This window comes from Macaca fascicularis, chromosome 14 (assembly GCF_037993035.2).
Source record: "Macaca fascicularis isolate 582-1 chromosome 14, T2T-MFA8v1.1".
Lineage (NCBI taxonomy): Eukaryota > Metazoa > Chordata > Mammalia > Primates > Cercopithecidae > Macaca > Macaca fascicularis.
In genome coordinates, this window is record NC_088388.1 from 106302879 (window position 1) to 106320823 (window position 17945).

Here is a 17945-nt window from a genome sequence, read left to right on the forward strand (position 1 = left end):
ATAACTTGATATTCTATGATTCTTTATAATGATAAAATACTGCTTTATTAAGAATAAAACCACCTCTTTGTGAGACCACTGATAGAAGTGGGAACTCTTCAGTTCACTTACTGTGATGCACCTACTTATTTTCTGCCCTATCCTCTCCTCCATCCCACTTGTTTTACTTCATCATTTTCCATAGTATAATAGAAAAGGCATCTAAATTAAAGGACTCACAGTTTCAAAATAGAGAACTGGGTACACACTGCAAACTCCTTATATCCTTCACCAAAATAATGTATATGTGCATATCCATGCATGTGAAATGTCTATACACTTACACATCCTAAAGTAATGTGTATAATGAGGACATGCATAGCCATGCTGAGACATTCTAGGCAGACCAGAAACTGTGGCCAATACCCGAGAGACTAAAAGTAGAGACTGGACTTATGAGAAAACAATGTCTGGAATACATGTGGGATTCATGTGAGAGTCCACCTGAGGGTCTGCCAAAGTGTAAGGGACCCCAAGCAACGGAAAGTCAGAGCCAGAGACGATGAGACCTGAACAATGAGAACGCCACAGTGCACAGGCAGGGAGACTAGCTGAGTTCCACAGGGAGGGTTTTCAAGTCTGCCACTCACTCTTCTCTCTCGCTTGAACACTTCTAGACCAAATATGATCCTCTCTCCTCAGTTTCCTACTGTTAGGCACACACTGACATTTACAACCCCTCTCCACCAAAGAGCACTCCTCCTCCAAATTGCAGTTCCAGGCCCATCTTCTCCAAGTTTACATGTTTAAATCTCTGGCTGGGCAGGATCATCACCAATCCATACCTGCACCTTCCATCTGCCCACTCTTTCTTCATCTCTCCAAGAGTATTACTATCCCCCAGTCTTTTCTTTGGGAGAAAATATAATAGATTTTGTAGCTTTTAAACTCTCCTTTAGTATACAATCAATGTCAGCTGTACTATATACCAAAAATACAATGCTTACAATAATAATACCATTTTATTAGAATATAATTTCCTAAGCACTTTGTTCTATGATATGTATTATACACACACCACCTTTGTTGAGCACCATATAACGTAAGTATTAAGTATTGTTATCTCCAGTTCACACATGAGGAAACTAAGGCTCAGAGAGATACATTTTCCCAGGTCTTATAGCTTGTCAAAGCTTGTGTGCTTAACACTACATGAAACTGGTGATTGCACCCTCAGAGCCATTTTTCAGAATTTTTAAAATTTCATTTTAAAATTCTATTTTTAGAATTTCATATTGTGGTTCCATTTTATCCCATTTTTAGAATCTCCTACTGCAGTTTCTATCAATATATATTAAATAGGAGGCAGCATTAATGCAAATTATAACTGACACCATGTAACATTTTAAGCATTATTGGTCACCCCAATTTTCTATTTGTTCTCTACCCTCTTTCATGTAGTTACCACTTGGTACCCACTTACTTGTAAGGCTGACCAAATCCCATAGATGGAAGGTAAAAAGAGCATCCTGCAGCTATCACTCTACATGGAGTTTCTTCTTATTTGGGCTCTGTCCTCCTGGCATTAGTAGCTGCTGTTTTCATTCTTTCGTTTCTTCTGGTGGTGATCCCAGTGGGTATTAATCTTTACAGAGAAATGACCAAACCAAAATTTACTCCAGGAATTTTCTAACAGAGTTAGTGAGAATGACTCTACTAGCATTTTTATCTTATACTTAGTATTTTAAAAATCATTGAACATACACTTCCTTACCATCATCCCAAATAAAATAATGTCTGCCACCCTATTGAAATGATGACTCATGTGGCCCGTCTCTGTACCACACTGAGTATAGCAAACACCACTCAATGTTCACACTCTCTGTTTCACCCTGTACATAAAGCTCAGTTCTTCAGATCCTAAGAAACTTTAGGCTGGAAACATCCCTCTGATGCGAAATCCTGTTCAACTGTGAACTTTCTCTAACCATAATGTAAAGTGATTTTCTTCAGTCTCTGACACATTACTTTCCATTTCTGGAAAACAGCCTATAGGTGATTCTAAAATTCAGTCTATCTGGCCATCGCCATGTCCCCGTGGGACCCAGTTCCAGCATGAGGATTGGTCAGCCAAGCTCTGAGTTATCCAGATCTGGCTTTGGTTTCCTCTGAGGATTTGCAGAGGTCTAACCACTTGAGAAACTGGGGATCTATGCAACTGCAGTAAAACATAATTTTCATTGCACTGTGTCGTAAAGGATTCCTTTAGACTTTCTAAATTTAGTGAAGTTGCATAGCACTATGTAAGTTTAGTTCTGCAGCTGACACATCCACTCCCCATGAGACATCATTTACAACTCAGATTTCAGCACATCCACCAGGGCATGTCTGGTGTTATCCCAGCTGCTATTGGAGCTTCTCTCCTTGCCACTGTTATTGTGAAGTCTGGTAATAATGTGCTCTTGACTCCAGTGACAAAGCAATGGTTTTATTCTAAATATCAGCTGAAAGCTGTGCTTTCAGTCCACAATTTTAGACAAATCCTCCAGGTGTAACCCTAGTGAAGCTGTAATCTTTGTGATTCCTTCTCTGCACAGCATCATAAAGCAAAGTTCATCAGAATGTTAACTCTGCTTTAAGACTCAACAGAGTCTTAAGAAAGGAGTTGCATCTTCTACTTTCACATTTCAAAGGATGTAAAAAGGTTCTGATGCATAACCCCCATGAACACATCCCGAATCTCCCTTCCTCTCCTATTCAGTTCTCTCCCACAACCTCTTGTGCTTCTTACTCACCAAGTCAAACCCCAAAGGGGGAAAAAACTGTCAAATCGATCCACTCTATTCTGGGAAACTTCTGACTTTTCCTATCTCCCTCATTTCTCCCAATCTATAACCTCCTCCTTCAGCATCTCTGGACACATCCTTTTCTGTGCATCTTCCAATTATATGTCACCAAAATACAGGAACTAATTTGGCAGTAACATAAGGCAGGGGAAAGTCTGGCAAACAAGATAACATTTTCTCATGTGGGCTGGGGGAGAGGAAAGAGTCTATTAATACCACATTAATAATTTTATTCCATTATTTGTCTTTTTACTGGTGAAAGATCAAAAATTTAGCTGATTTATTTCCTCCCTTTTTCCATCCTCCCACTCCACATTTCACAATTTTTCTTTTAAATATCTCAGATATTAATCTATATTACTTTATATATTTTCTAGAGAATATTTAAGTCATAAAATTTCAAAGCCAAAACAGTTACCTAGACATAAACTTTTTATTTTTATTTATTTATTTATTTTTTTTGAGGTGGAGTCTTGCTCTGCCACCCAGGCTGGAGTGCAATGGCCCAATCTCTGCTCACTACAACCTCTGCCTCCCGCATTCAAGCAATTCTCCTGCCTCAGCCTCCCGAGTAGCTGGGATTACATGTGCACACCACCACCCCGAGCTAATTTTTGTATTTTTAGCAGAGACGGGGTTTCACCATGTTGGCCAGAGTGGTCTCGAACTCCTAACCTCAGGTGATCCACCTTCTTCAGTCTCCCAAAGTCCTGGGATTACATGCGTGAGCCAGTGCACCCAGCCACTTCTTTTCTATTATATATTTCATTGTTTATTTTTGGTGCATTTCCTTTTTAACCTAAAAAATTTGGGGAGTAATTTTTCATAAAAGTATATAAATGAAGTAGTTAAAACCTGTGCATGTGTGAAAATTATTTGTGAAGTCTTCTTTGAGTTTAGAAATTATTAAATCAATATTTTTCCCTCAAAAATCTGCAGCTGTTGTTTCCATTTTCTAACTGTTAATATTGTGGAGAAATCTGATGCCTACATGATTTTTCTTCTTATATTGATAACATAGTTTCCTCAGGATGGATGATATTAGACATTTTTTCTTCTTAAAATTTGAAATTCAACAGTATCAACGACGAGCTAATACTCATTAATTTTACCTCAAATGCGGTGAGCTCCTTTGATCTGATTATCTATCCTCAGTTCAGGGAGCCTGTGTCACTATTTAATTGATTGTCGCTTCTCCTCCATCTGCCTCAGTCTTTTCTTCTGGAATTTCTAAACTGTAATTCTATATTGATTTTCTTTTCACCATTCTTATCCATATTACTCTAAGTTGTGGGAGCACTTCTGGAGCTTGCCTGGATTTGCCGGGGTTTTGGTTTTCTGAAGTATCCAGAATGATGTTCACACCCAAATGCAGATGATGCACAACCCCTGTTCCAAACTCCTTCACACTCACCCAACTCCACCAGAGAGGCTTTCCCAACCTCCCTCACAGCTAGTGGTTGTGGCCTTGCGACACCATCCTGATAAGTAAGATGCAAACACACAGAGGTCTCAGTAGCGTAGGGGGTGGTTGTAGAACACTTGAACTTTCTTGACAAAAGCATATACGTGACTGACACCAACTCTTCCCACTTCTTCCTGCTTTTGATGAAGACCTGATGCCTGGAAAGGCAGAAAACATTTTGTGACCAAGATGGAAGGCTAAAAGAATTGCAGAGAGGCTGGCCTTACCATCATGCAGTCAGCGTACCAACACAAACAGTTGCCTATACGTCTTGCTATGTTAGATAATTAAAAATCTTTATTTCACTCTTAGATATCTTCTGCTTACAACTGAAAGCATTCTAATCATTTCAGTGTTTCTCTTGTAAGAAGAGAAAACATAATTCTATGTCTTATGAAATCTGATATGCTCTTCTCTTCCCTTTGAACCACTGGCTGTGGGGATGATGGGCTCACTGTCAGTAATAACACAGATTTCACTGGAACTTTCCACAGCAGGGTCATGCAGGACTTTGCTCCCACAAAGTCTCACCGGGTTATATCTCAGATTCTCATAGTTGATCCTGTCACCTCTACTACGCCAGCTCCTGGGTTCACGTCCGCTACCTATGAAGCCACAGAAGGTGTTTCACCATTGCTATGGTTTGGGGGCCTTCCATAAGAATACTGACATCCATTCCAAGAAAATTTCTTCTCATCTCCTAAATCTGCCAGCTCTGAAGGTGGCAGATTGTTCTTCACAGAAAAGGGAAAGATAACAGTAATAACTACAAGTTACTGAGCACTTACTATATTCTAGCTTTAATGATTTACAGGGTACCCTATTGTATCCCACATCAACCCTATTAATATATGTTACTTTTATTTTAAAAATAGGTTAAGTGACTTGTCCACGATCACAAAGCTAGTCATAAAATCTAAAATCAAATTTAAATTTGACTTCACCACTTCTAGCTTCTTCGCACCGCTGCACTGTTACCCAGGAATTTAAGGACAATGAAATGTTAAATTGGGAGTTTCCACTGAGGCTCCATCATAAAATAGATAAAACTCTAAAGTAAAGTACGAGTTGCATATTTTGAAAGGAAGTTAGACAACTCCAAGGACACATCAAAGACATAAAATAATCAAGGCAGTGGAAAGTCAGAGAGGATTTGTAAAAATATTTGTTTGGAGAAAGACACTGAGTGCTGTGAGAACCACCCATTCCCCAAAGGGAAAGGGCAAAAGCTCACCTCTACCTCTTTCACCTCTGGCCTGCAGAGAACTTCCAGTGGGACCAGCAGGGAACCTCCAGAGTACCATGAAAACAGTCACAGGATGATCCACTTTCCACATCTGCTGGACCCAGAGAGACTAAAGTCATCTGAAGACCTATTCAATGACACTCTTTCCCTTCTTTTCTGCGTTTCCACCCCAAGTTATAACTCCCTCTGGAGCAGTCAGAAATATGGGTAGCTAGTGGAAAGCGGGAGGGAAATGAAAAAGAAAAAAGTCAACCACATCCTCTTCCAGAGAGGGTAGGGGACCATCCACTGTAGGCTCTAACTGAAGAATCGGAAGGGAACAGAATTATTGACCTCAGAATGAAGCATTTCCTAATATATTGGACTGAACATTTTATTAATCACTTACTGAATCAGGGCAACTTAGAGTTACCCACTATTAGGTAACAGTAATAGTAATCAGAAAAGTATAAGCTGCCACGTTTCATCCAGGGCATGGGAAAAGATTTCCTCCATTGTATAATTTTAAGAAACCAATGTAGACAAAATAAATTGCATTCAGCTGTGTTGTCAGCATATCAGTAAACAACATATTGGTGTCTACATCCCCTTCTGAAACCCTAGGGAAAAAAAAAACCAGATTTGTCAGCTTTTACCCAGGACTTCATTCCTCCAATGAGTTTAAACAAAGTCTATGGGAACCAACACACCCTGTAGCCCTTTCTATACTTCATCTGTAACTCCTTCACCCCCTAATTATCCCTCAGTATATAGCCAAACCCTCAAAACCCTCAGGCAATTAATGCATACAGATTGATATTCCGTGGGCTCCTTACCCCTTCAGTAAACGTGCATGGTCATGTTGTAATCTCAGTGATGTCTCAGGGTAACACCCCTGCTACACTAGCAGTTAATCCAGTTGTTCACTACAGGGACAGTAACACCCTCTAGGGGAAACTCGGGAAATTTGTGGGGGCATTCTAATAGTGTAGTTGTGCCCCAGAATTAGCCTATCGAAGAATATAATCTTTTGTTCTCTTTTATGTTACAGTGAGGGCATTATATTGACTCTTTGAATTATATCTGCAAGCAGGTTATATTATCAATGGCTTTCATCCAGTTTAAAAATATGACATTTAAAAATGTCTCTTATCCAGGCACAGTGGCTCATGGCTGTGATCCTAGCACTTTGGGAGGCCAAGGCAGGAAGACTGCTTGAGCTCAAGTTCTAGGTCAGCCTGGGCAACATAGCAAGACCCCCATCTCTACCAAAAAAAAAAAAAAAAAAAAAAAAAAAAGCTGGGAATGGTGGTGTGCACCTGTAGAACCAGCTACTTGGGAGGTTCAGCTGGGAGGATTGCTTGAGCCAAGAGATCAAGGCTGCAGTGAGCCGTGATCATGCCATTACACTCCACCCTGGATGCAGAGTGAAACTGTTTCAAATATATACATATATCTCTTACTAAAATGAGAATTAAGCACGATATGATTAATAACAAGCAAATTCACACAACTTTATGTTGTGTACTCAATCTAATTTTCTCTGGTTTGTATATACATTTTGCATACTTTTTATTTTGAAAAATTTTACACATTCAGAAGTGTCAGAAGAATAATACATTAAACTTCTGTTTGCTGTTCCCCTAGATTTGCCAGTTTTAGCATATTTCCTCTCATTTGTTTTATCTTTATATATATATATATATTATTTTTTCTCTCTCTCAATCATTTGAGAGTTACTTGCAGACTTTGACACTTCATCCCTAAATACTTCAGCATGTGTCTCCAAAGGAAAGAAGTATTCTCTTACATACCTACCTACTACCATGCAATGATCACACTCAAGAAATTTAACACTGATTTTTTCTTAAAAACTTAGTATCTAAGATAAAGCCCATGTTCAAATTTTCCCAATTGTTTCAATAATGTACTTTTCATAGCTTTTTTGTTTTCTTTTTCTTATCCAAGAATTAATCCAAAGTCACTCATTGAATTGAGCTGTCATATTTCTTTAGTTTTCCCTAATCTAATCAGTTCACCAGCCCCTTGTGTCTTTTATGTCAATGACATTTTTGATGAGTAAAGGCTACTTGTTTTACAGTATGTTTTACAATTTGGATTGTTTTCTGATGAGTAGATTCCGTTTTTTTAATTCCAGAATATTATACAGGTGATGTTGTGAGCTTCTCATGTATCACATTCAAAGGTAAAAAAGGGTATTTTATCTCATCCTGTTGGAAATGCTAAGTTTGATCATTTTGTTAAGGAAATACCTATCAGATATTTCCCTTGATGAGTTACTGGTTTGTGTAGAAATACACTGGTTTTGTTTTACAAAAACTGTAAATCCTAGTGATACTCTTCTAGAGAGGGGAACTAAATGCTCAGCACAAAAAGTGCAGGTAATCCCACTCTTATCTGCTTTTTACCTGATGTTATAAAGATTTCAGAAGATCAACCCTTAATATGTTGCTAGGGACAGGTGCAGTGGCTCATCCCAGCACCTTGAGAGGCCCAGGCAGGGGCATCGCTTGAGCCCAGGCGTTTGAGACCAGCCTGGGCAACACAGCAAGACCTCATATCTAAAAAAAAATTTTTTTTAAATATTAGCCGGGCATGATTGGCCTGTGCCTGTAGTCCCAGCTACTCAGAAGACAGAGGTGGGAGGATTGCATGACTGTGTTCAATTATCATAATTTAAAAGGCAGAATATTGGTTCTAAAAGGGGAGATGCATAAGTAAATATGGTAGATAAAACTTACATATGCACAAATATATATTCCATGCTTTTCTTTCACTGAGTAAATACACTTGATTCTCCATCATAAATTGCATTTTTAAATATAGCATGTTTATATGAATAAATATGAATGTTTATTAATATAATCATGGTTATATTTTGTATTAATATATGTCTAGTTCCTTTGGGACCCAGGCGCATTTTGAGTTCAAGTGCCAGATAAATAAACAGTGAGGTTTGCTATTCATATCTTATGTCTTACTGGGGGCAGGTCTTTGAAGTCAAAGAATACCTCAATACTAAATTATAGTAAACCCCTTGAGAGAAAATAGTCTTCATCTCCTAATAGAATACCATAAGATATCATGGGCATTCAATTTCCTTCATCTTGATTTGCCAGTGGTCAATTTGGTTTTCATTTAGAGTATTTGAGATGAAATTTAGACCATAAAGAGTTTAAAATATTAAGGACTAAAAACATGAGCAGTTTATTTCCTACTTACAAGAAAATTAAGATCCTTTGAGTATTATGAACACCTTGTATAGTTATACAGGCATTCTCAAAAATTATGCCAGCTAATAATTTAATACATCTCAAGGATGCCTGTTCCATATTCCCTTGAGTTACATTCAAAAGAAAAGCAGATGATTAATTTGTTAAATTCAAATAAGCAGGAAATTCTATTAGATATTTGAAAAATTGCTTCTCTTCAGTGAAACTCAAACTGCATATTAAGGAGAATGCATAGACAGAATAGCTCAGACTCAAACCATCATGACCTAAATAAGATTTTGTGTCCAGCAAAACTCCACTTACCAACGCAATTTAGAATTCTACCAAATTATCACTATATAAAATCGGGTCTGCTATAAAGAAGCCAAATAAGTAACATTTGTAAAGACAGAACATTGTAAATAATTCTACCAAATTATCACTATATAAAATCGGGTTTGCTATAAAGACGCCAAATAGGTAACATTTGTAAAGAGAGAACCAATAGTTACAATCTTGTCTTTGTTGGTCTGTGCACTGGATACATGTTATCTAATTTAATTTCAATAGCTTTCCAAGATCTTACTTGCTATACCTCCACTCTCCACTATCATTAAACTGCGCATCTTCAAGCAAAGTTCTCTCTTCTTTGTGTACCATTCCCAGAGTCTTGCACTGTGCCTGCCTCATAATATGTACACCAGGGCATTTAAATAATGTACATAAAGCCACATAATTATGAATATATTACTACACCACTCCATACTCAATGCTTTTTACGTTATACCATGATGTTTCCAAACAGGACTTCATAGATTAGTGGAAAAATCAAAATAAATTGAAGTGGGTTGCCACAAAGCTTTCATTTAAAAGCCTAAAATACATCCAACTCTATTCAGTGGTTGATTTGTATATGGCATCCAGAGGGCAGTCTGACATCGAGTTGAACTAAATGATAGTAATTATAATGAAATATGATCATTGTGTAAATGAACAACACCTCAATATTCAGTACATATAAAATAACTGATAGAAAGGTTGGCATGTCTTACTGTTTATCATTAAAATATGTCTTAATGGAGACTTCCAATTTGAAAGGCAAGATTGATGGAAAACATTAACTATGCAATAAATTCTGTTACTGCATATTTCATAGAGATAAATCCTAGATGATGATTCTGGAGTTGAGAGATACCAATAAATCATGGAAAAAACATCCTTTTTACTAGCAGAGATTATATTTGAAAGTTACTGCTGAAAGATTCCTGTTTTATCAATTTTTATAAAGATATTTAAAAGACCAAGAACTTCTAAGAATGTTTAACTCAGGGAAGAGATCAACCTTTTCTGTCCAAAAGCTGAGTCTACAGTTTAGTTTAGGTCAATAGTTCATGGATTCTTTCTCAAGCATTATAAACTGGCCCATTTTAATAATACAAAATACAAATGATAAAAGACAGTAGTGTAAGAGATTTCATTTCATTTAACTGCTGCTCTTTAAGAAAACCATATGGGCCAGGCGCAGTGGCTCATGCCTGTAATCCCAGCACTTTGGGAGGCCAAGGCGGGCAGATCACAAGGTCAGGAGATTGAGACCAACCTGACTAACATGGTGAAACCCATCTCTACTAAAAATACAAAAAATTAGCCAAGTGTAGTGGCCGGCGCCTGTAGTCCCAGCTACTCGGGAGGCTGAGGCAAGAGAATGGCTTGAACCCGGGAGGCGTAGATTATTGCAGTGAGTGGAGATCCGGCCACTGCACTGCAGCCTGGAGACAGAGTCTCCGTCTCAAAAAAAAAAGAAAAAAGAAAAGAAAAAGAAAAGAAAACCATACGAAAAAGCCTGCTCTAATTTCTCCCTACCTGGAGAGAGAAAATGTTGCATTTATCAGAGAAAATGCACAGATAAGCATCTCTGAAAAAGTGCTGTAACTCTATTCTTTTCTTTTTCTTTTTTAGGCAGGGTCTCACTCTATGACAAGGCTGGAGTACTGTGGCGCAATCACAGCTCACTGCAGCCTTGACTTCCTGGGCTTAAGTAATCCTCCCACCTTGGCCTCCTGAGTAGCCAGGATTACAGGGTGCATCATCAAACCCAGATAATTTTTTTTTTTTGTAGACATGAGGTCTCACTATGCTGCCCAGGCTTCCTTCATCTTTTGTTCCTTCATTTTTTTTTTTTTTTGGAGACGGAGTCTCGCTCTGTCCCCCAGGCTGGAGTGCAGTGGTGCGATCTCAGTTCACTGCAAACTCTGCCTCCCGGGCTCACGCCATTCTCCTGCCTCAACCTCCCGAGTGGCTGGGACTACAGGTACCCACCACCATGCCTGGCTCATTTTTTGTATTTTCAGTAAAGATAGGGTTTCACCGTGTTAGCCAGGATGGTCTCGATCTCTTGACCTCATGATCTGCCCGCCTCGGCCTCCCAAAGTGCTGGAATTACAGGCATGAGCCACTGCAGCCGGCCCCCCCTTTTTTTTTTTCTTTTCTTTTTGGAGACAGAGTCTCCCTCTGTCGCCTAGACTGGAGTGCAGTGGTCCGATCTCAGCTCACTGCAACCTCTGTCTCCCGGCTTTAAGTGATTCTTGTGCCTCAGCCGCCCCAGTAGCAGGGATTACAGGCTGGTGCCACCACGCCTGGCTAATTTTTTTGTATTTTTAGTAGAGACAGGGTTTGGCCACGTTGTCCAGGCTGTTCTCCAACTCCTGAGCTTAGACAATCCACCCGCCTCAGCCCCAGAGTGCTGGGATTACAGGTATGAGCCACTGCATCCAGCAATTGCTTATTCATCTTTACACTGGTAAGTCTGTGGAATGTTTGATCAAAATTGCAACACTTACTCCAGCCTTTATTTCGTTATAACAATGTGACTACAAGACCTTCTAAATGACCTTCTTGAATTTTATATACTTCTTTCCAGATTAATTTCCTAACACACTACTTCAAGTAGATGATACCTTTAAAAAAAAAAAAAGTCTGCACTAATGCCACAATATTCACAGGAATAAGCCATAATTACTTAGACTTCTGAGACTTTTAAAAATTTGTCCCAAATATTTCAAGATATTCTTATCTCCTGAAAATCCTTCAAATGACTTTTGTAGATACTTTACTTGTTGTTCCCTAAACATGCCTTGTATATAGTCTCCCTTTGCACTTTTTCTCACACTATTTCACACAACCAGTACATCATACCCAGTAGCTCTCTGTCTGGTCTAATTCTATTCATTGACTCATTTGAAGTTCCAATTTTCCAAGTTTGAACTACTACCTCTCATTCCTCTGAGATCCTTTTGACATGGTATGCAAGTTATTTAGCTGTTTTAAAATAGTAAGTAAATATTTTAACATAAGTTTTTCATAGTTTAACTTCATAAAACTTTAATCTCCTTGAAGATTAAAAGTCCATTTTCTTCACATTTCCACTCTTCCCAACACAGTTTGTTGCTTATAATGGGTACTAAATAAATATTTGCCAAGTTGACTTTATTCTTATTCAATTAATAAACTATGGCAAATAGAAGGAAGCCCAATTGCAAAGTCCAAACCATTAACTCTCTTTCTTAGCTCCAGAATTCACAGAAAACCTTTGCATAAATTTGGTGATTGTCATTTTAAATTCAGATGAATAATCTTTGTGTAAGATGTAAGCAATTTCTGGACTCTAAAATTGTATTATTCTTTCTATGGAACCTAATACATTTGTGTATTTGTTGGTTGTATGAGTGAAATATCCTTTACAACAGCAAATATATCTTATCATTTCATTCTCCAATGCTTCTTTCCATGTAAGAAACAATAATTTCTGCATGAATTAGTAATTTTTTATAGGCAAGCCATTAAAACCAAGAGAACACAAAGAATACTACAAAATCAAGGTTTTATAATATTCCAATAAATGTTTCCCTTATGTTTGAAGATGCAAGATTATATTCAGGAGTACAAAAGTATTTGCAAACTATTATCTATATTATATGAGGGGGAAAAGACAAAAAAATACAACCAGAATTTAAATTTTGTTGTTATAGGGAAATGTCCTATAATTGAATGCGTAGTGTATGCAAGGCTCATTTCCTTAATTTAATTTACATTACAACTGTATAATTACCATGGCTCTTTTCTAGATAAGAATATCAGGCCCAGAAGAGAAACTTACTCTGGACCACTGAGCTGACTGGCTTAAGTCATTGCTTGCTGATTCCTCAAATACAGATGATCCTTGGTGTATGATGGGGTTACATCTCAATAAGCCCATTGTAATTTTAGTATGTCAATAAGTGGAAAATCCACTTAATACATCGAATCTACCAAATATCATAGCTTAGCCTAGCCTACATTAAATGCACTCAGAACACTTACATTAGCCAACAATTGGGCAAAATCATCCAACACAAAGCCTATTTTACTTTTGTTTGTTGTTTTTGTTGTTTTGAGATGGAGTTTCACTCTTGTCATCCAGGCTGGAGTGCAATGGCACGATCTCAGCTCACTGCAACCTCCATCTCCTGGATTCAAGCAATTCTCATGCCTCAGCCTCCCCAATAGCTGGGATTACAGGTACGTGCCACCATGCCCAGCTAATTTCTGTATTTTTAGTAGAGATGGGGTTTCACCATGTTGGCCACGCTAGTCTCAAACTCCTCACCGCAGGTGATCCGCCTGCGTTGGCCTCCCTAAGTTCTGGGATTACAGGTGTAACCCACTGCGCCCAGCTCACAAAGCCTATTTCATAATGAAGTGTTAAACATCTCATGTAATTTACTGATGTCCTACTGAATGCATATTACTTTTATACCATCAGAAAGTTGAAAAATTATAAGTCAAACCATCATAAATTGGGGAGTCTGTATACTTTTCAGTATATCTTAGGTGCCTCTGAGTTTGCTTTGTGAAAAATGTCTATTCTTTCTTAGTGATTATACAGTAAAACATGAGAAGCACTGAATAATTTATAAACTACAGAAAGGTATAATATAATCTATAATTCATCACATAAACGCTGTTGAAGTTGTGGTGCCTTCCCTTCTGGTCTTTATGATTATATACATAAAGAGACCAAAATTAGTATTATATTGTACCCTGTACATAACTGTATTCTGTATTTTTTCAATTAAAAAAATTTTTGATACATTACATTTGTACATATTTATGGGGTACTTGTGAAATTTTGGTACATGCACAGAATGTGTGATGATCAAGTCAGGCTACTTAGGGTATCCATCACCAAAGTGTTTGTCACTTTTATGTGTTGGATACATTGTAAGTCCTCTGTTTTGGTTGTTTTGAAACACACAATACATTGTTGTTAACTATAGATAACCCTACTCTGCTATTGAACATTAGAACTTATTTCTTCTATCTAACTATATGTTTGTACCCATTAACCAAACTCCTTTCACTCCCCCTCCTACCCATATACTCTTGTCAGTCTCTGGCATCTGTCATTCCACCGTCTACCTCCATGTGATCAACTTTTTAGCTCCCACATATAATATGCAATATATTTCTTTCTGTGCCTGCTGATTTCACTTAACCTCCCGTTCCATCCATGTTGCTATAATACAATTTTATTCTTTTATATGGTAGAATAGTATTCCATTGTGCATATATATGACATTTTCTTTATCCACTCCTTCACTGATAGACATTTGGGCTGATTCCATATCTTTGCTATAGTGAATAGTGCTGCGATAAACATGAGACTCCATGTATCCCTTTGATATGCAGTTTATTTTGCTTTGGATAATACCGAGCACTGGAATTGCTGGATGCATGGTAGTTCTATCTTTAGTTTTTTTTGAGAAATCTTCATACTGCTTTCCATAGAGGCTGTGCTAATTTACATTCCCACTAACAGTGTATAAGAGTTTCCATTTCTCCACATCCTCACCAATATTTGTTATTTTTGTCTTTTTAGTAATAGCCATTCTAACTGGGGTAAGATGATATCTCATTATGGTTTCGATTTGCATTTCCCTGATGATTGGTGATGGTGAGCATTTTTTCATACAACTGTAGGCCATCTGCATGTCTACTTTTGAGAAATGTCCATTCATGTCCTTACCCCATTTTTAATGGGATTGTTTGGGTTTTCTTTTCTTTTTCCTGTTGAGTTGTTTGAGTTTCTTGTATATTCTGGATATTAGTCTCCTGTGAAATGAGTATGCAAATATTCTCTCTTATTCAACAGGCTGTCTTTTCATTCTGGTGATTGTTTCTTTTGCTGTGCAGCTTTTTAATTTAATGTAGTCCTACTTGTCTATTTTTGGCTTCCTTGCCTGTAATTTTGAGATCTTAGCCATAAAATCTTTGCCTAGACCTATGTCCTGAAGAGTTTTTCTTATGTTATTTTCTAGTAGGTTTATAGTTTTGGGTCTTAAGTTTTTAATCCATCTTGAATTGATTTTTATATAAAGAGGGAGATAGGGTCCTGTTTTGTTCTTCTACATATGGTTATCCAGTTTTCCCAGCACCATTTTATTATAGAGGGTGTCCTTTTCCCAAGGTATGTACTTGATGGCTTTGCCAAAGGTCAGTTGGCTGTAAATGTGTGGATTTATTCCTGAGTTCTCTATTGTGTTTCATTGGTCTATTTGTCTGTTTTTTTAATACCAATACCATGCTGTTTTGGTTACTATGTAGCCTTGCAATACATTTTAAAGCCAGGTAGTATGATCCCTCTAGCTCTGTTCTTTTTGCTCAGGATTTCTTTGGCTATTCTGGCTCTTTTTTAGTTCCATACAAATTTTAGGAATTTTACATTAAAAAAAAAAGTTTTATTTTTTGTTTTTGTTTTGAGATGGAGCCTCACTCTGCCCACCAGGTTGGAGTGCAGTGGTGAGATCTTGGCTCACTGCAACCTTTGCCTCCCAGGTTCCAGTGATTCTTCTACCTCAGCCTCCCCAGTAGCTGGGATTACAGGCACCTGCCATGGCACCCGGCTAATTTTTGTATTTTTAGTAGAGACGGGGTTTCACCATGTTAGCCAGGCTGGTCTCAAACTCCTGACCTCAGGCGATCCACTTGCCTTGGCCTCCCAAAGTGCTGGGATTACAGGTGTGAGCCACTGTGCCTGGCCAGACATTTTTTTATTTTTGTGAAAAATGACACTGGTATTTTGATAGGGATCACACTGTAGATCACTTTGGGCAGTATGGTCATTTTAACAACAATAATTCTTCTGATGCATGAGCATAGGCTGTCTTTACATTTGTTTGTGTCCTTTTCAATTTCTTTCATCACTGTTTTGTAGTATTTCTTGTAGAGGTCTTTTGCCTCCTTGGATAAATTTATTTCTAGGTATTTTTATTTTTATTTTTTTAGCTATTGTAAATGTGATTGCCTTCTTGATTTCTTTTTCAGCTATGTCATTATTGATGTTCAGAAATACTACTGATTGATTTTTGTATGTTAATTTTGTATACTGCAACTTTACTTAATTTGTTTTTCAGTTCTAAGATGTTTTAGTGGAGTCTTTTGGTTTTTCTAAATATAAGATTACATCATCTGCAAAAAGTGACAATATGACTTTCTTTTTTCCAATTTGGATGTCTTTTACTTCTTTCTCTTGCCTGATTTCTCTGGCTAGGAGTTTCATTATTTTGTTGAAGAGGAGTGGTGAAAGTAGGCATCCTGTCTTATTCCAGTTCTTAGAGAAAAGGCTTTCAACTTTTCCCCATTCAGTATGTTAGCTGTGGGTTTGTCAGGTATGGCCTTTGTTTGTTCAAATTTTTAATGAGAATTTTTTCAAGTACCTAAGACCTTCAAAATTTGAGTTTTTAATAGCTGTATAACATTTCAAATTATGAATGCACCCCAATTAATTTAATCAATTTATTGTTACAAAATTTTTTGGTGTTTTCAATACTAAACATTAATGAATATTTTTATAAACAATTTTTTTTACTATATCTTATTAAGATTTTACTTGGCTAGATGCTAAGAAGTCGAAATAGAGAACGAGAGGTTATAAATAATTTTGAGACTTTTGATACTTTATGTCAAAAGTGCTTTACAAAAGGTTGTACCAAGTTACACTCCCACCAGAAGCTTGTGTATCATGCATTTTCACCAGCAAGACTGTAATTTTAAAATCTTAAGACAAAAATGGGATGTCATTGTTTGATGTGTATTTCATAAAAATTTTTGGTGATCAATTACACAGAACTAATTTTATGTGTATTAGTCATTTTTACTTCTTCTGTTAAGTATCTGCCTATTCTTTTTTTTTTTTTTTTTTCCCTGAGACGGAGTCTCTCTCTGTCGCCCAGGTGCGAGTGCAGTGGCACAATCTTGGCTCACTGCGAGCTTCGCCTCCCAGGTTCACGCCATTCTCCTGCCCACAGCCTCCCGAGTAGCTGGGACTACAGGCGCCCACCACCACACTCGGCTAATTTTTTTTTATTTTTTAGTAGAGACGGGGTTTTACCATGTTAGCCAGGATGGTCTCGATCTCCTGACCTTGTGATCCGCCTGCCTCAGCCTCCCAAATTGCTGGGATTACAGGTGTGAGCCACCACTCCTGGCTGTATCTGCCTATTATTTACCAGTGTGTTTTTCTTTCAGATTAATGAATTCTTTACATGTTAAAGATAAAAACTTGTGTGACGTATTTCAGGTGAATATTTAGTCCAGGTTTCTTTGCCTTTGTAGTTTTATACTTTTAATGTATGTGTATATGCATATTTATGGATAAATGAATATATGTGAAATTGTGTGTGCATGTATATGAGTTAAAACCACTGTCCTTCCATCACTTTTATACATGGAGGGGGTCTAGGAAAGCCTATCTAGACATAATGTTTTAAATTCAATTGCAATTCATTACAGCATATACATGAATATTCAATAACATGCAAAAAAAAATTTAAAAAGCCTATTTCTACACAGAGCAAGGGTAATTGCATTTGGGAACTTGAATAATTTCTCCAAAGAATATTTTTTGTAGGTAAGCAATTAAAAAACATATACATAAAAGATATAACAAGATGGCCAAATAGGAACAGCTCTGGTCTGCAGCTCCTAGTGGGATCAATGCAGAAGATGGGTGATTTCTGCATTTCCAACCAAGGTACCTGGTTCATCTCAGTGGGACTGGCTGGACAGTGGGTGCAGCCCAAGGAGAGCTAGCTGAAGCAGGGTGGGGCATCGCCTCACCCAGGAAGCACAAGGGGTCAGGGAATTCCCTTTCCTACCCA

At 37.6% G+C, this 17945-nt stretch overlaps 1 protein-coding gene across 6 annotated transcripts in view; it reads right to left on the bottom strand.

Annotated features, from left to right (window-relative positions):
* Positions 1 to 1591: 1591 nt before the first annotated feature.
* The window catches only part of CWF19L2 (CWF19 like cell cycle control factor 2), a 166228-nt gene continuing 149874 nt past the window's right edge, over positions 1592 to 17945 (bottom strand). Inside the window, exons 19-21 of one of the 6 annotated variants that reach the window (XR_010580985.2) lie at positions 5525 to 5627; positions 4240 to 4448; positions 1592 to 1624 (exon numbers count right to left, since the gene is read on the bottom strand). The gene's annotated coding sequence lies outside the window, so the exon portion shown is untranslated. Of the gene's footprint in view, positions 1625 to 3596; positions 4449 to 5524; positions 5628 to 17945 lie in introns of those variants that run through there. The other 5 variants (XR_010580986.2, XR_012423663.1, XR_012423665.1 and 2 more) reach the window with 5 other exon arrangements.